A 24443-nucleotide genomic window follows, 5' to 3' on the forward strand; every position below is an offset into this window, starting at 1 on the left:
AACATACAGAGCGTCCATGGACGCAACTTTTGTGAACATTGTGAGCGTCCCCGCAGGTAAGGCTAGAGAGAACCTGCGACCCCAGAGATAAACACATTTTTTACAAGACTTTCTCTCTTCTTTGAGTTTGAGATGGATAGCAGAGGCATAAGACTTGCCTAAGAGGGTAGCATGACTGTTGATTTGAGCCATACTAACTGTAAGTAGTCATGGTGACATTTTTTAGTGTAACAAAGACTGGTTAGTGGTTACCTCGGCCGTATTCCGTTTTCCACTGCTTTTGGGGAACAACTTGAGCGATAACACTTATGTAACAAACAAAAGAAGAAAAGAAAAATTATTATTTTAAAGAAATGGTTTCATGCTCAATATTGATGGTATTCTAGGTAAAAGCATGTTCTTCATGCTTCTAGGGTTTGTTATATCATAGGATTTATTGTCATGAGTCAAGAGAGTCAACATCATGACTATAAGACCATTCTAGGAAAATTATATCTTGAAAAACAATTTATTTTGAGTCTAGAAGGTCCTAAAAACCTCCAAAGTACAAGTCGGCATTGGCAGCTACAAGTCAGCCTAAAGGAATGAATTTGACCCCTTGGAAAGGCTATAAATAGAAGAAATTTAGACCTCATTTGGCACTCACTCACTCACAAGTTCGATCTCAAGAAAGGAAGTTCGATCTCAAGAAAGGAAGTTTGATGTATAGATGGGAAGAAAGAAGAAACGAAGGGTGAAGGTCTAGAAGGAGAAAATAAGGAAAGAAACTTGTTTTTTGGCTCTATCTCTTTCACACGTGCAAAGAATTAGGGTTTCTGTAGTTTCCAGGAAGTCCAAAATTGCAGGTCTAAGTTGCAGTAGGATGAGTTGCAGTATTAAGTTATTGGTAGAGGAAATTTTCTCTTTTGACTTCATTGACCTTGGAAGGATTTCTCTTGCTCAAGGAAGGATCTCTTGAAGGAGGTGAATTAGGGTTTCTACAACACCTTCAGGGATGAAATTTTAGTACGAAGTTGCAGGGTTGAAGTTGCATCTAGAAGTTGGTTGATGCATGATTGAGTTGTGGTGATATTATTCTATTGCAAGGGATGACTTGGTACCTGGAGGAGGATGTAACCACCCTCGTTCCACATTTACCCCAGTTAACCAATCTGCTGGGGTAAACATGTGATGAGAGGCTACCATGATGTGATTCGACTCCTAATGTATAGTTAAGGAAGTGGATTCAACAAAACTAAACTAATATGGCCTTCCACACCTGCTATAGAACCTTTTGTTGAGAAATGGCAACAAGAAATTCCAGTTTAATTTGTCCTTGAATTAAACTGTGAATTAAAATAGAATTCTTTTCTCATGGAAATTCGAATTGGAAGTCTTTTAGAAGACATGTATATGTTCTCCCTAATGTATAGGAGTTAAGGATGAATTATGAATGAGTTGTAATTAGTTAAATCAATTTACTAAGTTAAGTCCAGTTAAATTAGTTCCAATTAGTTTTAGGAACTAATAGTGAGTAAACAGTCAGTTGGGACACTAGTGACCTAATTAGTGCTATTCTAGTTAACTAAAGATTCCACCATCAGAAACTCATACATGTCGATTATGAGAAAGACCCAGTTGAGACTAGAGTGCAGGGACAATGTACTATTTGTTTTAGATTTTTCTGAGTTGCATTGACAGTGCATGCAATCAGGAACTGATCCTTGAGGGATTGCGCTATTTTTAGAGGCTTTATTTCCCTTTAAATACAAGTTATCCTTCATAGGAATTACACATTGGAATAGAGACTTGGAGTGATTGTGAATTAGCTAAGCTTTGGCCTTGAGATTTCTTATGAGTTGGACATTAAATTTACTGAGTGTTGGGATTGTTCTAGAGTGAATAAGCATTGTAATTTCACCTTGATTTTCTAGATTAATACAAAACAAATGGTGGGGTTTTGAGCTGTGGCTTTCCCTGGATATTTATTGTGTTATGTGCCTTTGATTCTCTTCCTCTATTGATTATTGTTTTCTTGATGTTTATTGGCTTCCACTGTAAAGAGTAGAAGTAGATTCTTGTCTCTTGTTTTAGTAGATTACATGAGCTTGTGAATTTACTGGCTTTTCTACATGGTATTAGAGCAAGATTTTTTTTTGGGTTGAGAGTTTGAAGAGATGTTCTGAGAATTTATGTGCATAATTTTCAGAAACAAATTATATATTTGGATTCCTTAGGAAAATATACCCAAATTCCAAAAAAACAATCAGCCAAATCAGAGTTCGGATGAGGGAGATATCGCTGATTTAAAATCAACTCTCTTGAGGAGATTTCAAACTTTTGAGTTTTTGGGTTACAAGTGAAAGTCGAATTTACATACATATTTCAAGATTGGAAGATGGCTTCCATGGGTTGAGGCTTGAGTATGCCTTGGAAGGAAGCTCAAATTTTATAGCCTGGAGGGACAGGATGGAGGCTGTGCTAGAAGATAATGGCTTGAAGGAATTCATTGATCAAGAAGTCCTCGAGCCAGCAGCTACGGATGCACATAACTTGGCTGAATGGAAGAAGTGTGTGGCGAAGGCAAGGTGGATAATCCTTGAGGGAGTTTGAGACCACATTATCTCGAGTCTCCATGGAAAGGAAACTTTTCTTGTTATGTGGAAAACATTGACAGACTTGTATCATAATAGTAGTGATCAAAGGAAGTTGGCATTGAAGGATAAACTTCGTAAAATCAAGATGGAGAAAGGTGAGACGATTCCAAAGTACTTGACCAAGTTCACTCAATGTCAGGATGAACTTGGAAGTGTTGGAATCACAGTTTCCAAGGAGAATATGGTGAGCCTTGCTCTTCGTGGACTCCCAAAGAGTTGGCATAGTTATCAAGACTCTATCAATGGTTAGGAGAAGGTGCCAGATTGGGAATGATTATGGTCGGATTTGATGTAGGATGAGATTAGGAGGAACACTAGGGATGGCTCTTGATCAAAGACTGATGATGAAGAGAAATGTGTCTTAGTGATTAAGGCAAGGAAGGGGAAAGGTAAAATTTCTCATTCCAAATCAGATTCTTATCCTGGAGGTAAGAAGGACATGACTAAAGTTAAATGATTTCATTGTCACAATATGGGTCACTTTGCTACAAATTGTCCATTGAATAAGTCCAAGGAGAAGTCCTCAAGAGGAGCGGTGGGTGAGGCTTTGGCCTCCCATTTTGAATTGGACTTTTCCCTCATTGCATGCATGGTGTCTTCAATGATGGGAAGTGTCTGGTACTTAGACAGTGGAGTTTCTTTCCACATGATTGGCGATAAAGAGTTATTCAGTGAACTGGAGGAGAAATATCTCAAGATGCATATCAAGATGGTTGATGACAGTAAGTATAGTGTTACTGGTGTGGGAACTATTACTTTTCAGAGGGAGCATGCGACTCCACTTACCTTGAAGAATGTTATGCATGTACACGAACTGACGAAGAACTTGGTATCCATTTCCATGCTTGAGGATAAAGGCTATGATGTGATATTTTCGAAAGGAAAGGCATTCCTTCGACACATAGCCATGGGTTAAGTAAAGAAGATAGGGATTCGAGTTTCGAATCTCTATAAGATAGAGGTAAAGGATTGTGCTGCTTTAAGATAGAAAGCGGAAAAGATGTTGAGCCGAGATGTCGACGAGTTGTGGCATAGGTGATTGGGCCACTTGCATCATGGGGCTTTGAAGATATTGCAGCAAATCTCTACTGGTCTTCCCAAAGGTACGCTTGAGCAAGTTGATACATGCAAGGGTTGTACTTTGGGAAAATACACCAAGTCTTCCTTTGGAGATAGAGACAATTGAGCAGAGTCTATTCTGGAGAGAGTCCATTCAGATGTGTGTGGACCATTTTCGATAGTATCCACCACCAAAAATAGGTGTTATGTTATATTTGTAGATGAATATTCTTGTAAATGCTGGCTATTTTTCATGTAGATAAAGGATCAGACATTCACAAAGTTTTGTGAATTCAAAGCATTGGTCGAGAAAGAGTTAGGAAAGAAGGTTAAAGTTCTACAAAGTGATAACAGTGGAGAATATGTCTCCAATGAGTTTAAGAAATTCTGTGCAGCGGAAGGGATTAAACGACTGTTGATGGCATCTCATAACCCTCAATAGAATGGGGTTGTCGAGAGGAAGAACAAGAGCATAGTAGGGGCAGCAAGGGCGATGTTGAATGATAAGGGCCTACCACTACACTTGTGGGTTGAGGCATGCAACATAGCGGTTTATGTTCAGAACCATAGCCCACATCGGATACTTGAGAGGAAAACACTAGAGGAATATTATTCTGGTAAGAGGCTAGATGTTGGTCACTTCAGGATTTTTGGGTCATCGGTTTATTGCCATGTGACCAAATATGCATGGAAGAAGCTTGAGCCAACAGTAGATTTGGGGATCTTTGTGGGGTACATTGATATGCCCCACAACTATCGAGTGTACATGCAAACCAGTCGGAGGATAGTGGTTCGCAGGGATGTCAAGTTTGATGAGGAGAAGGCCATGCAAGTATCCCTTGAGAGGGAGCTTGAGCTACATGTAGAGGAGGAACTTTTAGTTCCTAAGGTTGAGGAACCTCAGATTGATGTGGAGCAGCGAAATGCAGAGGTTCCGGGAGTGGAGACATCCACTCAAGCATAGTCTTATAGAGAGGGAAGAAAGTGCACTAGAGAGGCTAACAGATTATTGGATGATGCATGGGAGAATGTGGGAGCACCCTCTTCTCAGAGTAGATAGAGGAGGTCACCAGAGAGGTACACTAGATACATGGCACTTATGGCTGCATGTGTTGTGACAGAGCCATATTCCTTTCAGGAAGCAGTGTAATAGTCAGTTTGGGTTGATGCAATGGTGGAGGAGTATGACTCCATAGTTCAAAACAATGTTTGGGATGTGGTCCTGAGACTAGACGACAAGTCAGTTGTGAGCTCCCGTTGGCTTTACAAGGTAAAACAAGCTGTAGATGGTAGTGTGGAGAAGCATAAGTCCATATTTGTGGCCCATGGATTTTCACAAGTAGAGGGGATTGAATGATGAGACCTTTTCTCCTGTTGCAGGTACTCATCTATTAGATCTATTTTGGTACTATCTGCATAGATGGGTTGGAATATCCATTAGATGGATGTGAAGACTGCCTTCCTCAATGGCATGATTGAGGAAGAGGTGTACATAAAGCATTATGAAGGTTTTGAAACCTTGGACCGTGAGTCACAATGTGTGTCAACTCAAGAGAGCATTGTATGGGCTGAAGCAAGCACCCCGTGCTTGGTACACTAGGATAGATAGCTACTTCACTGGGTTATTCTTCACGAAGAGTAAAGTAGATGCAAACCTGTATCACATAGTGGTGGAAGGTAAGATTTTGATCATTGTACTTTATGTAGATGATCTCATATTGACAGGTGATGAGAAGCTCATTAAATCTTGCAAGGAGGACCTTGCAAGAGAGTTTGAGATGAAGGACATGGGGCTCATGCATTACTTTCTTGGCATGGAGGTATGGTAGGGAGATGGGGAGTTGTTTGTTTCTCAAGGAAAGTATGCCAATGAGATACTCAGGAGATTTTGCATGGAGAGCAGTAAACCCATGGAGACTCCTCTAGCTAGTAATTGGAGGAAGGAGGATGCTACTTAAGTAGTGGAAGCTACTGTTTACAGGCATCTTGTGGGTTCACTCATGTATTTGGTGAAAACACGACTAGATATGTGTTATGCAGTTAACCAACTTAGTCAAGCGATGGTTAGGCCTACCAAGCTGTATTGGAAGGCGACAAAGCATGTATTGAGATACCTCAGAGGTACTACTCAGTTTGGGTTGTGGTACAAACAGACAAGGGGAGTGAAGCTTCAATGCTTCACTGATGTAGATTGGGTGGGGAGTCCATCTAACAGGAAGAGCGCATCAGAAGGGATCTTTAGTGTTGGGTCAACGACAATTTCTTGGTATAGTAGGAAATAGAGATCAGATGCACTCAATTCGGCAGAGGCGGAGTACATGGCTGCAATTCAAGCAACATGTGATGATATCTAAATGAGGAAGATCTTGGTTGGTTTTTTTGGTCAGTAGATGGATCCAACAATGATTTATTGTGATAATCAGACTTGTATCAAATTCTCTGAAAATTCAGTTTTTCATGATCGGTCTAAGCATATAGATATCCGGTATCATCATCTTAGAGATTGTGTATTGAGGCGGATCATGTTGTTAGATTACATTCCCACGGAGGAGAAAGATGCTGACATCTTGACAAAGGCATTGTCAAAATGTAAATTCGAGTTTCAAAGAGACAGGATCGGGGTAGTTGATAATCCATTTCTTGTTGAGAGGGAGTGTTGAGAAATGGCAACAAGAAATTCCAGTTTAATTTGTCCTTGAATTATATTGTGAATTAAAATAGAATTATTTTCCCATAGCAATTTGAAAATAATTAATTAAGTTTAATTAACTTAATTAATTTAGGAAATTCGAATTGGATGTAGAATTTCCCATTGTAGATAATAGATTATGCAATATACTAAAGCAAAATACTAGGTATACTTCTACAATAAACTTGTGGAAGCTTAATTGATTTTGAGCAAGCTCAAATAGAACACATATAACTGAGAATGTGAAAGCAATCACACATGAACACAAAAGAATACTCTGGGGAAAGCCTTAGCTAAAAACCCTGATCTCTGTATTATCATACAAGTGGACATATGTCCAGATTACACAAACCTTTAGCTCACAAGCTATCCAGCTCTCAGTAAAATCCTACTACAGCTCATAGACAGTCAAAGACTTCTCACAAACCTTCTCCTCTGCCCTCCAAGCCTCCTATTTCCTTGCACAGTTTCTCCTAGGGTCCAATGCTACCAGCTGTGTGAATTCACCTCTCACACAACTCACCAAACTCAGAAATAACTGCGCAATCCTGAAGGAGATAATTCCTTCTGCATGGATGCATTTCCTATATAGGAAAATTCCTCCAACTGATAGTACACTATCCCTTCCTCTGATCTCAACTGGGTCTCTGACTGAACTAACATGCATGAGTTATTTATGAGAGAATATTCAGTGATTTGAAGTGCAGTAGTTACATGCATGCATGCATTAACTAACTGAACTCACAATCAGTGCCACAAACTATTGGAACTAATCTAACTGGACTTAACTTAGATAACTGAGCTAACTAATTACAACTCAAATACAACTCATCCTTATCTCCTTAATTAAGGGATAACTTCCTCAATCAAAGGGATAACTGTTGCATGTTTTCACAAAGACTTCATGTTTGATTTTCTCCAACTAATTAGCTCAAGTTGAATTAATTAATTATTTTTCAAACAGCTGCTAATATCAAATTCGAATTTTAATTCTCAATGTTAGTTCAGGGACTAACTAAAATTGGAATCTATCCCAAAATTCTATTTATAGCATTTCTATTTTATCATTCCTTATTGCTATCTCCAATAATGGTACCCGAAATGCTATTTATAGCATTTCTTGTTGCTATTTTCAACACTCCCTCTCAACAAGAAAGGCATTCAACTCGAACTCGATCCTAAACCTTTGGAATGTTCTACATGCAACACTTCTCCCTAGTGTTGTTGCTCCAGCAACTCTAGAAACAAAAAAATATCCAACCTGAATTAGACTGATGCCTCTGTCATCAAAGTGTCTGACTGTTATTGCCTCTGTCGACTGAAAACTCTGCACCTCTGTGCTCTTTAGTATCTGACTGCTCTAGCCTCTGTCATTTTGATCTCTGACTGCATCAATCACACTGATTCCTGCTGCTACATCTGTGCTGCTGCTGGTCCTATCTCCCAGCATTGCATCCACACTGCACCTCCTCTCATCATGTTGCATCGTGCTACCCACTACTGCACTGCAACTCAGTTACTGGGAAGTAAGTAACTGATCTCCCAACTGACCTCCCTGTTGGGCTAGAAACACCCTTTGATGCCAAAGCTTCCTCTGGCGCTCCATCCACATCCGTCTCTACCCACTTAGCCAGTCTTGCTACTCCTCATCAACGCTCCCATAGCAAGGTCTAATCAAAGAGGTTGGTTACCTCAATGATCCTGCCCCTATTCTAGCCTTCTTGGGACTGTCACTCCACATTGCCCCACCTCCGACCTGGAGGTATGGATGCATGTGATCCCTCTACCCACTTGCCTTGAAATTTCCCCCTACTGGAGGTCTTTGCATGAGTGGATATCTCCACTCGGTCTCCTCTCAGCATCTCCAATTGTGGCTCCTCCACAATTGTCTGAAACTTCTTCTGGCGCTGCATGTTGAGAGGTAATGTAATCTCCCTCTCAACCACCAAGTCTCTAACGGTTGCCTTGCTCCTCAAGGCTTTGCATGCATCTTGAACCTCAAGAGCATACAGGTTCTTGACTCATGAACCGATCTGATTCACCTGTCTCGTGGTGATGTGTCTAAGGAAAACCTTTCCCTTACTGAAGACTACATCATAGCCTTTGTCTTCCAGCATCGTGATCGATACCAAGTTTTTCCTCAATCCTGGCACATACTTCACATCTGTCAAGGTAATGTGAGCTCCATGCTCCCTCTGAAAAACAACTATGCCTACTCTTGAGACACTATAATTTTCATCATTACCCATCTTTATGAGTATCTAAGGATATTTCTCCTCCAAGGTACTGAACAAACTCTTATTGCCGGTCATGTGGAATGAAGCTCCACTGTTAAGAAACCAACCACATCCCACCATGAATGAAACCATGCATGCAATGAGGGTGAAATCCAACTCAAACTGTGAGGCCAGTGCCTCATGTTTTGATCCTTCCTTGGATCCCTTCTTGGATTTCTTCAGTGGACAATTTGTAGCAAAATGGCCCACCTCATGACAATGAAAGCATCACACTTTCGATTTGTCAAACTTATTCCCACCATAGGAGGAACTCGATTTGGGATGAGAATCCTTCTCCTTCCCTTTCTTTTCCTTACTCGCTAAGGCACAATTTTCTTCATCCTCCTTGGATGAAGAACCATCTCTGGTGCTTCTCCTTATCTCCTCCTGCATCAGATCCGACCAAAGTCATTCCCAATCTGGCAGTTTCTCTCTTCCATTTACTGAGTCTTGGTAGCTATGCCAACTCTTAGGAAGACTGAGGAGAGCAAGACTCACCATTTTTTCATCGGCTATCGTGATCCCTACACTTCCAAGCTCATCCCTGCTGGTGGTGACCTTGTTCATATATGTAGAGATCGTGTTTCCCTTTTCACACTTGATTTTCCGAAGGTTGTCTTTCAGCACCAGCTTCCTCTGATTGCTGCTGTTCTGATATAGATCTTTCAATGTTTTCCACATTGAAAATGGTGTCTCCTTCCCGTGGAGACTTGAGACTATGTGGTCTCGAACTCCCTCCAGAAGGATTCTCCTCGCTCTAGCCACACATTTCTTCCATTCCGCCATTTATGTAGCATTAGCTGTTGTTGGCTTGGGGAATTCTTCATCAATGAAGTCCTTCAAACTGTTTTCCTCTAATACTGCTTCCATGTGATCCTTCTAGGCTATATAATTCGAGTTGCCATCAAGGGCATACTCGAGTCTTAAACCGTTGAACGCCATTGGGGAAATTTGAGATGTGATAAGAATTTGAATTCTACAATCAGGAACTTGAAACTTCGAACTTCTCCCTTCTTTGTATATTGTTCTTTGCTTTGATCACCTTTTCTCTGATACCATGTAGAATTTCCCACTATAGATCAACAGATTATGCAATAGACTAAAGAAAAATACTAGATCTACTTCTACAACAAACTTGTGGAAGCTTAATCGATTTTGAGCAAGATCAAATAGAACACATATAATTGAGAATGAGAAAGAAATCACACATGAACACAGAAGAATACTCCAGGGAAAGCCTCAGCTAAAAAACCCGATCTTTGTATTATCATACAAGTGGAAATATGTCTGGATTACACAAAGCTTTAGCTCACAAGCTATTCAGCTCTTAGTACAATCCTACTGCTACTCATAGATAGTCAAAGGCTTCTCACAAACCTTCTCCTCTACCCTCCAAGCCTCCTATTTCCTTGCGTAGTTTCTCCTAGGGTCCATTGATGCCACCTGTGTGAATTCACCTCTCACACAACTCACCAAACTCAGAAATAACTGTGCAATCCTGAAGGAGATAATTCCTTCTGCATGGATGAGTTTCCTATATAGGAAAATTTCTCCAACTGATAGTACACTATCCCTTCCTTTGATCTCAATTGGGTCTCTAACTGAACTGACATGCATGAGTTATTTATGAGAGAATATTCAGTTATCTGAAGTGCAACAGTTACATGCATGCATGCATTAACTAATTGAACTCACAATCAGTTCCACAAATTGTTGTAACTAATCTAATTGGACTTAACTCAGATAATTGAGCTAACTAATTACAACTCAAATACAACTCATCCTTATCTCCTTAATTAAGGGATAACTTCCTCAATCAAAGGGATAACTGTTGCATGTCTTCACAAAGACTTCATGTTTGACTTTCTCCAACTAATTAAGTCAAGATGAATTAATTAATTATTTTTCAAATAATCGCTGAGATCAAATTCGAATTTTAATTCTCAATGTTAGTTCAGGGACTAACTAAAATTGGAATCTATCCTAAAAATGCTATTTATAGAAAAGCTATTTTTAGCATTTCTATTTTATCATTCCTTGTTGCTATCTCCAACACTGGTACCCGAAATGCTATTTATAGAAATGCTATTTATAGAATTTCTATTTATAGCATTTCTTGTTGCTATTTTCAACATTGGAAGTATTTTAGAAGACATGTATATGTTCTCCCTAAATTATAGGAGTTAGGATGAGTTATGAATGAGTTGTAATTAGTTAACTCAGTTTATTGAGTTAAGTCTAGTTAAATTAGTTCCAATGAGTTTCAAGAACTAATAGTGAGTTAACAGTCAGTTGGGACACTAGTGACCTAATTAGTGCTAATCTAGTTAACTGAAGATTCCACCATCATAAACTCATGCATGTTGATTCTGAGAAAGACCCAGTTGAGACTAGAGTTCAAGGACAATGTACTATTTGTTTTAGATTTTTCTGAGTTGCGCTGACAATGCTTGCAATCAGGAACTTATCCTTGAGGGATTGCGCTATTTTTAGAGGCTTTATTTCCCTTTAAATACAAGCTATCCTTCATAGGAATTACACATTGGAATAGAGACTTGAAGAGCTTGTGAATTGGCTAAGCTTTGGCCTTGAGCTTGCTTATGAGTTGGAGATTGAGTTTCCTGAGTGCTGGGATTATTCTAGAGAGAACAAGCATTGTAATTTCATCTTGATTTTCCATATTAATAAAAATAAAAAATAGTGGAGTTTTGTGCTGTGGTTTTCCTCAAATATTTATTATGTTATGTGCCTTTGATTCTCTTCCTCTATTGATGATTGTTTGCTCGATGTTTATGGGCTTCCGCTGTGAAGAGTAGAAGTAGACTCTTGTGTCTTGTTTTAGTAGATTACATGAGCTTGTGAATCTACAAGATTTTCTACAGCTTTAGGAGCCAACCAACCCTTGCATGTGACCAACCCCTTAGACAACTTGACATTTCACTAATATGGACCCCTAACTACTCCCATGAAAATCCATGCATGTGCCTGAGGCCTTGTAGTTTCTCCCACAACAAGGCGTGCCAACGATTGTGGACATTTTCAGCTAGTTCGGAGAATACGACCCTGGATTCTATGCCACTTTTTCAGGGCCAAGGCTCACGCCACTGCCCAAAACTTCATGAAAATTTCATAAATGATAAATAACAATGGAATAAGGCTACTAATTCAATAGTTAGTACAAGTAATCGATTTGACCCCTACTAGCCATGATCGACATTTCATCAAACATATCACAAATATGCAATCGACAAGTCATAACAACATATATGAGCATAGCGGTCTCATACTTATCTGAGAATCATTAAGAAGCATTGATGCCTTATCACAATAGCTGCAATATCATCTATTAGGTCATATATTCATTGTTCATTCATTTGCTAATCAAAACATGATGGGACCCATACATCAAGTCCATCATAAAACATCCTCATAACCAACATACATTCAACATAATTAAAAAATATATAATGACCATAAAATACGCATATGAACAAGTATATTTAACCATCAAATATATCTTGCAAAATGCATCTGACCTACATGTTGGCATTATGATACATATTTGGCACTATGACACAGGTGTTATCCTTGATGGCAACTCACACAGATGACAGATCACAGTTCAGGCTCATAGAATGAAGAAAGAGAGGTATACGTAGGTTCCCCATTGACCAAGCCACTTGTACACGTGGGTTCGCAGACCAAAAGGCACATATAACGTACCCATGCACTTTCACGGAAGGAATGGCGCATACATGTTGGAAAACTTAGTTTTGGTCCGTGGTATTTGGTCCATGGTATTTTGATCCATGGTATTGGTCCAAGGTATCTTGTCCAAAGTGTTGACCCCAGGTATTTGGTCCAAGGTATTGATTCTAGGTAGTTTTGGACCATGGTATTGAGTAAGGCCTAAGACTATAAAAGGAGGAGAAGTTCATTAGGCAAAGGCACTCATGAATTGAATATCTAATGAAGAGCAAGATCTAGAATATAGGTTATTAGGTTATGGTGCACAACTCGATCTGAATCAAGGATGAACCTGAGCGCTTGATGAGGGATAAGTTCTATTGATGGGTCAAGATCTTAAGGCTTGAAGAGAAGTTTCTTTGTGTGGTTTTTATCTTTTATATGAATAATTGGCACATGTTGTAATCAGTAAATATGATGATTTGGGTATAATTGATGTCTGCAATTGTGGTAAAGTTTAAATCATCATTTATATATCTGTATGCAGCTTCACTTTAGCAGATGTGCGTATACACGCCGGTTCTGCATATCAAAACAACGTATACGAAGGTTTGCCTTGAGAAATCGGCATATGTATGTAGGTTTGACACACTGAAGTAGCGTATACCTAATAAAATATGCTTTAGCTACTTCTATTTGCTATTGTAGTGTTATGGGTTCTAGCTTGGATTCTGGTCACTCTTACTATATTCTGGTTACAACATTCTGAGAGGTGATTGATTGATTCAGTTTTGGTTGGTGCAAAGGAGATTGATTGATGTAGATATATTTTGTTTGATGGATCCAGTCTAAAAATTTATGAAACGTGGTCCCTGGAATAAAAGAGAAGGTTGTAGCCTTCTGTAGGCCAGCACCTACGTACTAGTAAACACATCAGCTAGTACAAGAGCTAAGGGGTTGTAGCTCCCTTTCAGGAGAAGCTGGAGAACGAGAGAAGGTTGTAGCCTTTTGCAGGTAGAAGCATGCATTACTGGTATAAGAATGCACCAGTGCAAAAATTGTTAAAAGAAGTTTCTTATTAAAAGAAGATAGAGACAATTGCAACAGGTGGTTTTCACCCACATTGGGTTCCACCTTATATCTTGTGTTCATGTGTGTGATTATCTGTTCTGTTTTTACTGCACATGGTTACTGTTTATATGGTTCTGATGCACAGATTAAATATCAGCATATGATGAATTAACTAAGTTATAAGTTTGAAGGGTATACGCTAGTTGCCTTAAATACAATTGCGTATACACGCAAGTTTGATTAACTGAAGTAGCGTATGTAAATCTGAAATGAAATATTATTGACTTGCTAATACTGATTCACCCCCCCTCTCAGTATTATTTCCAACAATTGGTATTAGAGTAGGTCCTTCAGAAGAAGCTTGATCGCTTGAAGGAAGATCTATCATCATGAGTAACTACGAAAGAGAGGGATCCATTAGACCACCAATCTTTGATGGGAGCAACTTCATTTATTGGAAGGTAAGAACCACAACCTATCTTCAATCTCTTGGAAAAAATGTCTAGGAAATCGTGGAAGGAGGATATACATTTCCATCAGAAATTCCTACAGATACGGAAAGTAAAAAGCAATATGAAACCAATGCCAAGGCTGTCAATACATTATTGGGGAGTCTGTCACAATTAGAATTTGTCAAAGTTATGTAGCTCAAAACAGCCAAATAAACATGGGACAAGATCGTTCTAAGCTATGAAGGAGACAATCAAGTAAAACGTGCAAAACTGCAATCTCTTATAATCCAATATGAAACTCTCAAAATGCACAATGATGAAAGTATAGCTAATTACTTCTTACGTATAAATGAATTTGTTAATTGCATGAAGAAATTGGATGAAGAGATAAAGAAGTTACTTTAGTTGAAAATGTTTTAAGATCCTTGTCTACTAAGTTTAAATCAAAAGTTTATGCCATAGAAGAAAAGTAGGATCTTCAGAGTATCACTATGACATAGCTGCACAAAATCTTAACTGCTTTCAAAATGAGAAAAGTAGGTCCATCAGACATGAGAGAAGCCGCATTCAAAGCTTCAGGAAGAGAAGAACTCAATGAATCAGGACTGTTAGCTCTGCTATGTACTCATGCATTTGCAGAACCAAATTACTACTGTGGCAGTGTTGTTTCATGCCTAAGGAGCGCACGACAGTCTTTTCACCTTCTTCTCCTTTGGTTTCCTTACACCCTCTTAACCTCTCGCTGCTTCTATTTTCCTCCAAAATCCTTCATAAACCTGTATTCCCATTTGCTCCCGCTTATACGTTCAAGCCCACATACCCACGCGCTTTCGCAAAGAAGTGCTATAGGCCTTTTCCCCTCAGTCGCTATTGCAAATCGCCCATATAACCCTCCACCTTGATCCCCACTGTTGATCGCATCACGATTCGACGGTCTCCATTATTTTTATTGCATGCTAAACCTTGTTTCTTTTCCTCACCGTTTATCACGTCCATCACGAGATCTAATGGTAGTCGCAAACCTTGATAGCGCGACCTGTGCACGCATTAACCCGTGGGGGTGGCAGTTTTCGTCCGCCATGCGTCGTAATTTTACGGGATCGCACCATCGCATACGGAAACCTCCTGATGCCGAAAGCAGTGCGGGGAATACCACCCGCCCGTGAAACCACCGTGCCCCATGCGTTATCGTCCGTGCATCTTTCTCATGCAATGACTGTCGGATCCACCGCGCCTTGATCTGATGGCTCTCGTTTTTCCGCTTCTGTTCTTTCTCGATATCATCCACGAATCATTCCCCACCGTTCATTTGCTAGATCTAATGGCTGTTATCTGTTCCTATCATTCCCTTCATCTATCCCAATTCTATAACCTCCTGATACTCCTTAACAACTGGTCTCCACCGTCGATCTGCGCGATCCGACGGCGGAGCTTTGTTCCTCCGTTCAAGTCTACCTCGCCATATTGTCTGTAACACTCTCGACTGCTCTCTGCTGCCAAATAATGAAGATGATCACCTACCTGTACCTGGTGCAGTTATTCCTCAGCGATTGCATTTAACAGAAAATATGGCTAAAGAAGGAGAGGATGTGCCTCGAGCAGATCAAGCATTTATCAGTTATGGGGCATGCTCTGTATTACACTCCAGTTGCTCAGGAAGGACAATAGAATATCAGAAAAGATCAGATTTGTCCATTTAAAGTAGGAGATCATAGCAGAGGCCCATTCCAAACAATTAATGTGGTTGGTGGTCCATTATGACCCCTCCACGCATAGCATAGCAGAGTGTGTTTGTAATCAACCTCTATATATATCTAGAAGACAGAAGGTTGATGGTTGATGAATGTTATTTTGGTGTAAAGTTCAACTTCTGGAGACTGTAACTACTGTGATACCTGCAGCTTCTGGTCTTAATTTTTAGCTAATGCAAGCTTCTTTTGCTGTTAATTGCTCACTTTCCACTTCTTCTTCTTTGTTCCAGGCTGTGCCTGTTATGCCTTTTTCATGTGCTCTTGATTTTTATCAGTAGAGGGGCTGTAATCCCACCTCTGTGTTAGAATCTAATTTGTATCATTGAATTTGTATGCAGGTTTCTTTTAGTGCCAGAGAGTTGTCATCCTATCTGTGCATTAGGAAATAGATTTACAGGCCTCTTTACTAGTTGCAGTTGGCCATCACAGGGTCCTGTGCATCTGCTGGTGTGATCAGTATTCTCCATCTTCACCTGTTGCTCAAACTGTGAGTAATTGGTGGTCTAAAGCCTTGTATTCTGGAGGTGTTCACCCATGTCTGGGGTTAAGCATAGTAGAAGTGGTTATCTAGCTTGAATATGCATCATTCCTTCCATTCATCCACCATTTTCCAAAATCTTTGCTCAGTTGGTAATGTTATCGAGCATCTCTGATATACAACCTAGGAGAGTTTCTTGGGGTGATAACATTAGTTGGTGCCGTTGTCGGGGAGAGGAGATTGAAGCTCAGCTTCCCTGAGAGAACGGCACAGTTCCAGATCTTGATGATAGACAAGGTCTGGGCACATTTCTGGTTGTAATCATCTATTTGGCGACTCCACTGGAGGAAGACCAACCTTTGGCAACTCCACATTGAAGTTCTGGCATAGCTGGTGAGGCATGCTCAGAGAAATCCTTTGAAGCCATCAGCTAAATCAATGCCTGACCCTGAGAAGATCATTAAGCAGAAGAACATTTCATAGAAAGGAGCATCAGGATCAGGTAAGCCTTAGAATTTTTATGTTTCTCTGCTAGTGTAGAAATACCTTTAGAGATTCATACAGCTCCTTGTTATTCATTTCCCTTTCGGACCTCAGTTCAAAGAAGTATCCATGTTGTCCATCATATTCCTCTGTCTCTGTTATTCTTTTCATTGATTCACACCACTCAGTCTGCTAGTATCCTTTCATATCCCTCAGTCATGGCAGGCCAGCAAGCTCTCACAAAGATAGAAAGAATAGTTGCTTCTAGGTATGGACCCCTGGTCTTGCCTGTCCCTTTGAATGCCATGCCTGCAGGAGATTATCAAGAATTTATGCCTAAGTTTACTGGTACAGAAGGAGTATTAGCTGAATAGCACCTTGAGGCCTTTTATAGCTATGCTGATAATATAGATATTAATGAAGAGGATGTCTGGATGAGGGTTTTTGTCCAAAGCCTAGATGGGGAAGCTAGAAAATGGTTTAGAGAATTAACCCCTAGGTCTATTCTAGAAATTGAGGCCTTAGATGATGTGTTCCTAAAGCACTGGGGTAATAATAAAGATCTTCTCTTGTATCATACTGAATTCGGGAACTTGCAGAGAGAAAATGGTGAGCTGCTGTCTGATTTCAACATCAAATTCAATCTTATGTACAACAGAATTCCAGTTGAAGTAAGACCGTCCCCTACTTCTGCTATGATCACTTATGCCAATGCCTTTGATTCTCAGTTCTACCTGCTGTTGAGAGAAAGAAGATGTGCTTCTTTGGCTGATATGAAAAGTGCAGCCTTTGAAGTAGAAGTAAACATCATTGCTGCAGAAGCACTCGAAGGTGATGCTGAAAGGAGAAGACAAGGAGGTGAATCCTCATCATCCTATGAGCCTGAGATTGATTAATTGGCCAGGATGATAGAGTTTTTAGCTTCTGAAGTTTCCAAACTAAAGGCTGAGCAGCATTCTGAGAAAGTAGGAGGAGCTCCTTGTGTCTTTTCTCTTCCAACTCCAAATCTATATAGAGGAGCACATGAGCATTTGCAGATTTTGCAAAGAAATAAAGTTACAAATGAAGATAAAGGGGTAAGGCCCCTGTCACACGGAATGAGTCGTTCTTGCGGACAAGACCGACCTCCCTAGTATCTAATGATATCTAGTGACAAGCAAGCCAATCAAGTCCTATCTTTCTCTAAATATGCAGTTTATAAATAAAGGCAAACAAGTGTTTTAGGCCTACCTTGGGTCCAATGCAAGTTTGTGAAAGCCTCGCTCCATTGATCCAAATGAGCTCCCTTGTAGCGAATATGCAAACACAAACAAGCACACAAATTAAATAGCACCTAAAAAGCTAATATAATAAAGCATACTTATCATGATGATCAAGGAATTCATGAAACAAATCACATAAGACAATTTGTTGAGAAAAATGAATCTGATTGTATTAATTCAAATCAAAGAAGAACTTTACAACCTGTGCCTTGATGCTGTACAAGCTCCTCCCAGGGTCCATCAAGAAGTCACCTCTACTTTGACAAGTTTCACTCTCTTCCCAATGAAGCCAAAAGGTATGTGATCTCTCCTCTCAAGATTAACTAGGAAGTCTCAATTCCACCAGCATTTACCCTAAAAAATGTTCAACTTCTAACCTCCCTAGCAACCAGCCCAATGCCTTAATTTATAGTGCAATGGAGGGAAGTTACTAGGTCCACCTTCAAAGGGATAAAGCCCTCCTTCAAAGGGATAGCTCCTCTCATCAAGGGATTAGCTCCTTCACTTTTGGGATGCATGAACCACCTAAGAGCGAACCATCCACGTCAAAATTACTTCTAGAATCATCTAGAATTAACCCAAAGTGAGTTTTTTAGAATAAACTTGCGCCTTTTTGACTTTCACAGGGGTTCGCACCCACTCCTTTAGAGACAGAGCGGGCAAGTCCACAGGTAACACGAACAAAGGGTGTGGGACCGCAGGCAATAGTGAGAGAAAGTGTGGAACCAGAGCTTTATTGATTTTTAAGGTCTTTCTCTCATTTTCAAAGCTTGACATGAAGAGCTGAGGTTTGAGACTTGCTTAGGAGGACAGATGAATGATGGTAGACCCATACTGACTACAAATAGTCATGGTGACAATATTTTGTGTAACAGATTGCCCCCTAAAGTGCGAAGTCTGTAGTAGATGAGGATTTCATTTATCATCTAGGAAGAGTGAAGTACTTTATCATTTCGAGGATCATCTTGTGGAGAGCCCGGTTGGAACCTGTAAAAACATTCAATGCAAAATATATACATGAGATCATATCATCGCTGAGTTAGGCATTCCCATACTCAGATCAAAACTGACTAGAAAACTAACTACTGCTCTGATATAGGAATGATCTTGTAATACATCACAAGTATAGACACATGTAGACACAGTATGGACGCAACCATCTGTTTATGAATAGTCCACAATGTAATGAATACAAAATTCCTCGCAGCCTAGATGGTGGAAACTAGATCCAGGGTCTTCATTTCTACTTCCTGAAACAGTACGATTCTATCCATGCGAATGGATGTGTCGAAGTCGAACATGGTGGTGGGCTCCAGTATTGTAGCAATAATGCTACAACTCCTGGAACTCCCTTCTTTAATTTTATCAACCCGGTAGTTCGTAAGAAACTTGGAAGCGACGGTGCTGTATGCACAAGTACTAGCTCTTGCCGCAACTGTCACTTGGTCAGCTGGCACAAGTCCGCTAGGAGCTTAAGCCAACTTCTATGAGCTCTTAGAAGAAGCTTTTTAATTGATGGATGAAAGCTAACTCAAAGGAAGCTAATCTAATTGCAAAAAGAAACTGAAAGCCAAAAAGAAACGCAAACCCTAGCAAACCCTAATTCTACCAACTAGTCCTACTGACGCAAAGGAGAGAATGCAAACTACTGAAAGAGATTCCATTACTTCTATGAAGGTAAAATACATGTGTCTAGACTACCTCTATCTGAAGAAAACATCTTTTTGTATTTTTGACTAAGTTGTTGGAATTATCATGCATGTGCTTCTAACTATTTTTGACTGTGCAGAGGTGGATCAAGGAGGAGAAATGCTTGGGAAAGGTTGGGAAGGTTCAGAGAGGGTCTAAGGGGTCCCTAACACCCTTCCAGAGAGTCTCACAAAGTTTGGCTGCCAAGAAACCGTGTTTATGAGCTTCTACAGGAAGTCTGCAGGGGTTCTACAGGATGTTCTGTAATTCTTCTACAGGATGTTTCGAAATGGGATTTTGGAGCATGGATGGAGGGAAAAAGATGGAGGAATGAGTATGGAGGTGAAATAGGGGTGTGGAGAGGTCTAGGACTTGGTGGATGAGGCTAAGGAGCGATTGGATTTGTTTAAGGATGGAGGAAGCGATGATGCACAAGAATGTAGGAATTAGGGCAAGGTGGGGAAAGTATGGCAAATGAAGGGTACGAATCATGGACTAAGGGTTGGAGCAGATTATCTGATGGATTATGGGTAGATAGAGAAGGATAACAGGTGCTCTGCAAGTTATTTTTCGAATTTAACAAATGAAGACTTGGAAAATCAAGAACCTAATTACCTTGACCTAATCTGACCTAGATAATAGCAAAAGAAGTGGAACAAAAGTTTATTTGCACAAAATCAGATGAACTAACTATGCAACTAAGCAATCATAACCCTAAGCATGCAGTCAAAACTGATATCAAGTTTGGCAACTAAGAATCCAACACTAATACTCGCATGGTGAAGCAAAACAACATTTTTGTGGGCAGCAAGGTCACCTTTGTCCCAACTCACGATCCCAATGAGGGAGAGGTAAGATCAGAGGTGCTTGAGCCCCTTTTTCCAAGGATCCTTTATGTTATTAATCTATCCAAATCAATATGAACATGAAAATCTACTTTAATCATCAAAAGCAACCTAAATAACACAACAAGTTTTAAATCTAAATAGCAGATTTTACTCTAAGAATGCAGCAAAGACACATGAAAGTAAACAAAGGAGGTACTAGGCGCTTGAGATGGGCCCAACCCCAAGAGCTACAACCTCCTAAGAGAGATTTAGAGCTGGTGCAAAGCTGGATTCATCTTTATTGATCAAGAAATGAAGAGTTACATCAAAACTGTCCACAAGGAGAACTTGAAAATGAGTTGAAAGCAAAGCTAATCTACTGCCTAAAAATCGAACTACAAAATGACTACAACAAGACTATGAAATGACTAACTACCAGCTACAAATTGACTAACCACTAGCTAACCAAAATGAGGCCGTAAGCCTTCTTATTTATACAAATTGAGGACCCAACAGTCCTCCTAAACTTTAGGGACTCGGCTGCCCAAAACTTGTAGTTAACAACAGTCCTACTTGACTTGCTTGGCTGCCCTTGTGCTAATTGATTTGGTGGCCCTTGAACTCTGAGCTGATGGTGGAGAATTCGAGGTAAGGGCCCATAAATGAAGGGGACACCTTCCTACAAATCCTCTCCCTTGTTCTCCCACGAATTTGGCTGCCAAGTGCTCATTAAAACCTTCAATTTTGTCTCCAAGTTGACCAAAGAGGCTACACAAAGCACCCATTAGACTTGTTGGAATAATGACTAACCCAATTCACTCTATTAGCATAAATATAATAAAAAACATGCAATAAACTAATGAGAATGGTGGATTAAGTTGAATTAGGAGGTTGAATGAGCCCAAATAATTATCCATTTTTGGGGCTCATCATCACCCCCCTACTGAAAGTGTTGCTCATCCTCTGAGCAACCAATCTATCTCCTCATTTTTGATGGCCTTGGTGGCCTCCTTGTCATGCCAAGCTTCTGAAGTGATGTCCTTTTCTCTGTCATGAAATCATGCTTTTCTCTTTGCTTCTTCCCACTGCCTGCTCCTTTTCCTAGTGAATTCTCAACCTTGGTATGATTGTGCAAGTATATTCAATCTGATGGTGGCAATGGTGGTGAAAGGAGATGAAACCAGTGGAGGATGGAAGAAAAGAGTGGTTGCATGCCTCCTCAACAGACTTCTAGCTTCAAATACCTCTCCATAATTGATTCTGGCCTGCCCAAAGGCTTCTACAGGATGTTTTTGGTAAAAATACAGAACTTCCTGTAGAAAGTCCTGTAGCTTCCTGTAGAAGGTTGAACCGTGACTAAATTGTGCCCGAACCCTGAAAAAAATGAGTGTTCATGGAGGGGGTGGATGTGAGGATGCCTGGGAAATTGGTAGGGACACTTTTGCTTGTGCTGGGAGGCCGTTTTCTGGCTTCCTGTAGAAACAGTTCTCTGTCTTCCTGTAGAAACAGTCTGCTAACTTCCTGTAGAACCAGTTTTCTCTGATTTGGCTTGCTTGGCTGGGGTGCCTTCTCCTTGACCTGTGTTGTGGTTGCCTTGGGTGTGTCCCTACTTGTTTGGCCTTTTTCAATCTTCTCTGCTCTCTTCTGCAATCCTTTTCCAAGGTGTTTGTGCCATTGTTCCTCCCACAGTTTTAGGCTTAGCAATTTGGCCCATTTCTCCTTTTCCTCTCTGTTTCTTCCTTCTTTTTCTTTCTTGCTTTTCCTCTTGCTTTCCTTGTGGCTTTTTTCAATTCGTTGATTGCATGTTGTACCATAGGCCTCAGGAATCAACCGCGCCACCACAATAATTTCAGGTTTGATGTCCAATCCTTGATGTGTTGTTCTCAGCAACATTTCATTCTCCAATGCACAAACTTGATCAAGTATATACACAACCTGTCCACCAGTATCTGGCATTCCTAAAACAATTGCTTGGCCAAAATAACCCTGAGGTGAAAGAATCACAACATTAAAGACCATAGGAATCCTTCCTAGAAATGTTTCTAAAGTTGATGGATCAGGGGCCTGCAAAGTCTCCAAGAGCAAATGAATCATATCCAAGACATGTTCTGCATTGTCTCCCCATCCTTTTTCCAATCCCATTTCTTGTAATTTGTATTCAAACTCTGTATGTGGTGTATTCTTGGGGAACTTTTTAAGATATTCCACTGCCTTTACCAAGACTGAGCGTAGCTTGGACAAACTTTGTATTCTCTCATTCAGCATCAGCTTCTGGCCTCTGTAGCTGTGTGCTCGAAGGAAATGCAGCAAGGGCTGCATGCTTTCTCTATCATGGAATAATCTTGAGGACAAATGCTGATTGAGAAATTGAACTCCACTACCAATGGAAGATGGCCATGTTGGGCGAGGAAAAGATTCATTGAAGGGCTCAAGGTCTAGCTTCAATGCATATTTATCCTTGACACTTTCATCCATAAGGTGCTCCTTGAATTCCAAACATTCAGCCACAGAAAGTTGTTCAACAGCAAGTTCATCAACATTTGACACGGACATAATCCCATATACCAGACCTTGGCCTTACTGCAAGGACAATCTATGGTGGAAGAATGATGTCCTCCTGTGTCTTAACACATCTCCAAATAGCCCTTCTTTGAGCGTTTGAAGTTCATCATTCTCTCCCAATACCTCTGTTAGTCATCTAATAAATGATGAGGCCGCAAAATATTCTTCCCTTGTGCTACATATCTCTCTTCAGGCTCCAAATTTAATGAAGAAAACTCTGGCTTTTCTGCTCTGGACGGCTTTGCTATACTTTCCTGTAGGACGTCTTCCTGTAGAAATGCCTGTACAATGCCCCTGCGCCTCTGTGCGAGCTTGATACACAGTAGAATATCGAAGATAAGTAGAAAAACTCAGCGGAGGACGATAGGTTAATCATTTTGTGGAAGCAGAGGATGCATACTTCAGTTGAAAATGTTGCAAGTGCAAGTTAACAACAATCTGTGAGTTTCAGCTGAGCGTTCATTAATTGTTGCGTGATTTGTGGTGAAGGAGTGAGGTGGCCAGGTGTACGTGGCCACATGCAGACGGTAGTGCTATGATGAGCTGCATGTCCTCTTCTTGTTAATCAGTTGCACTGGAGTTAAAGCCTCTACCACTGTCTGTTTTTTATTTTATTTTTAATTTTCACGTGAGTTGTCTAACACGTACGCTGCATGATTCCTGGCTGATTGCTAGAGAATTGGAAAAGGAACTATCGGCTTAATCTTGCTATATTCGTGCCTTAATTCCACCATTCCATTTGTTCATGCAGTTTTTAAATTAGATCTGTGCAATAGAAGAACGAGTTTCAGTCACGTACCTGAAGTCAAATGGCTGTCGTGAGCTGCTGTGGCCTGTCATTGCTGCATGCATTTGATTCTATGGTTGCATGATGGCTTGGTTGCTGATTCATGGCTGGTTTCCTTGTGCAGGTGTCCTCTGGCCAGATGCATGCTACAGGAGTTCATTTCCACGTTCAGATCTGCACCCTCAAGCTGCTGCTGCTGAATTTTCACTGGATAGAAACTTGTTTTTGCCATTGCTCCCAAACGGTAAACCGGATCAATCTGAAACTTGCTGAGCACGTTCCTATCATCATTATGCATCTCCCATAGCAAAATTACGATCAATGGATGCACAGATTTTGAGAAAAATGGAAAATGGCTGAAGATTTCAGAGATCGATTTCTCGGAAACCGTGCATCGGAATCGGCTGAAACTGCTTGGGTAGGCTACTATCACCCATGTGCATCTCCCCATGAAACAGGTTTTGAAACGGATGCATGGATATGGAGAAAATGCAAAAATGGCTGAAGGATATGGAGGCTGATTTCTCGAAAACCGTGCACCGGAATTGGCTGAAACTGCTCAAGAATGTTGCCATCATCCCTATACAATTATCTGTAAAACGATTTTTCAAATGGATGCATGGTTTTCAAGTTATGGCAAAAGCAAATTTTGTTCTATGTATTTTCTCTTCAAAGCATTTTGCAAGTTTTTCCATGGAAAGAAAAACTGAGCTTGGGCTGCGATGCAGGTATGG

At 40.3% G+C, this 24443-nt stretch overlaps 1 pseudogene; it reads right to left on the reverse strand.

Moving 5' to 3' along the window:
- LOC149206073 (sucrose synthase 2 pseudogene) overlaps nt 1–22913 on the reverse strand; it is a 54164-nt pseudogene extending 31251 nt beyond the window's left edge.
- Nucleotides 22914–24443: the final 1530 nt, after the last annotated feature.

Source organism: Pinus tabuliformis, chromosome 1_2 (genome assembly GCF_031772625.1).
Source record: "Pinus tabuliformis cultivar Carrire ecotype Pingquan chromosome 1_2, CPIR1, whole genome shotgun sequence".
Taxonomy (NCBI): Eukaryota; Viridiplantae; Streptophyta; class Pinopsida; order Pinales; family Pinaceae; genus Pinus; species Pinus tabuliformis.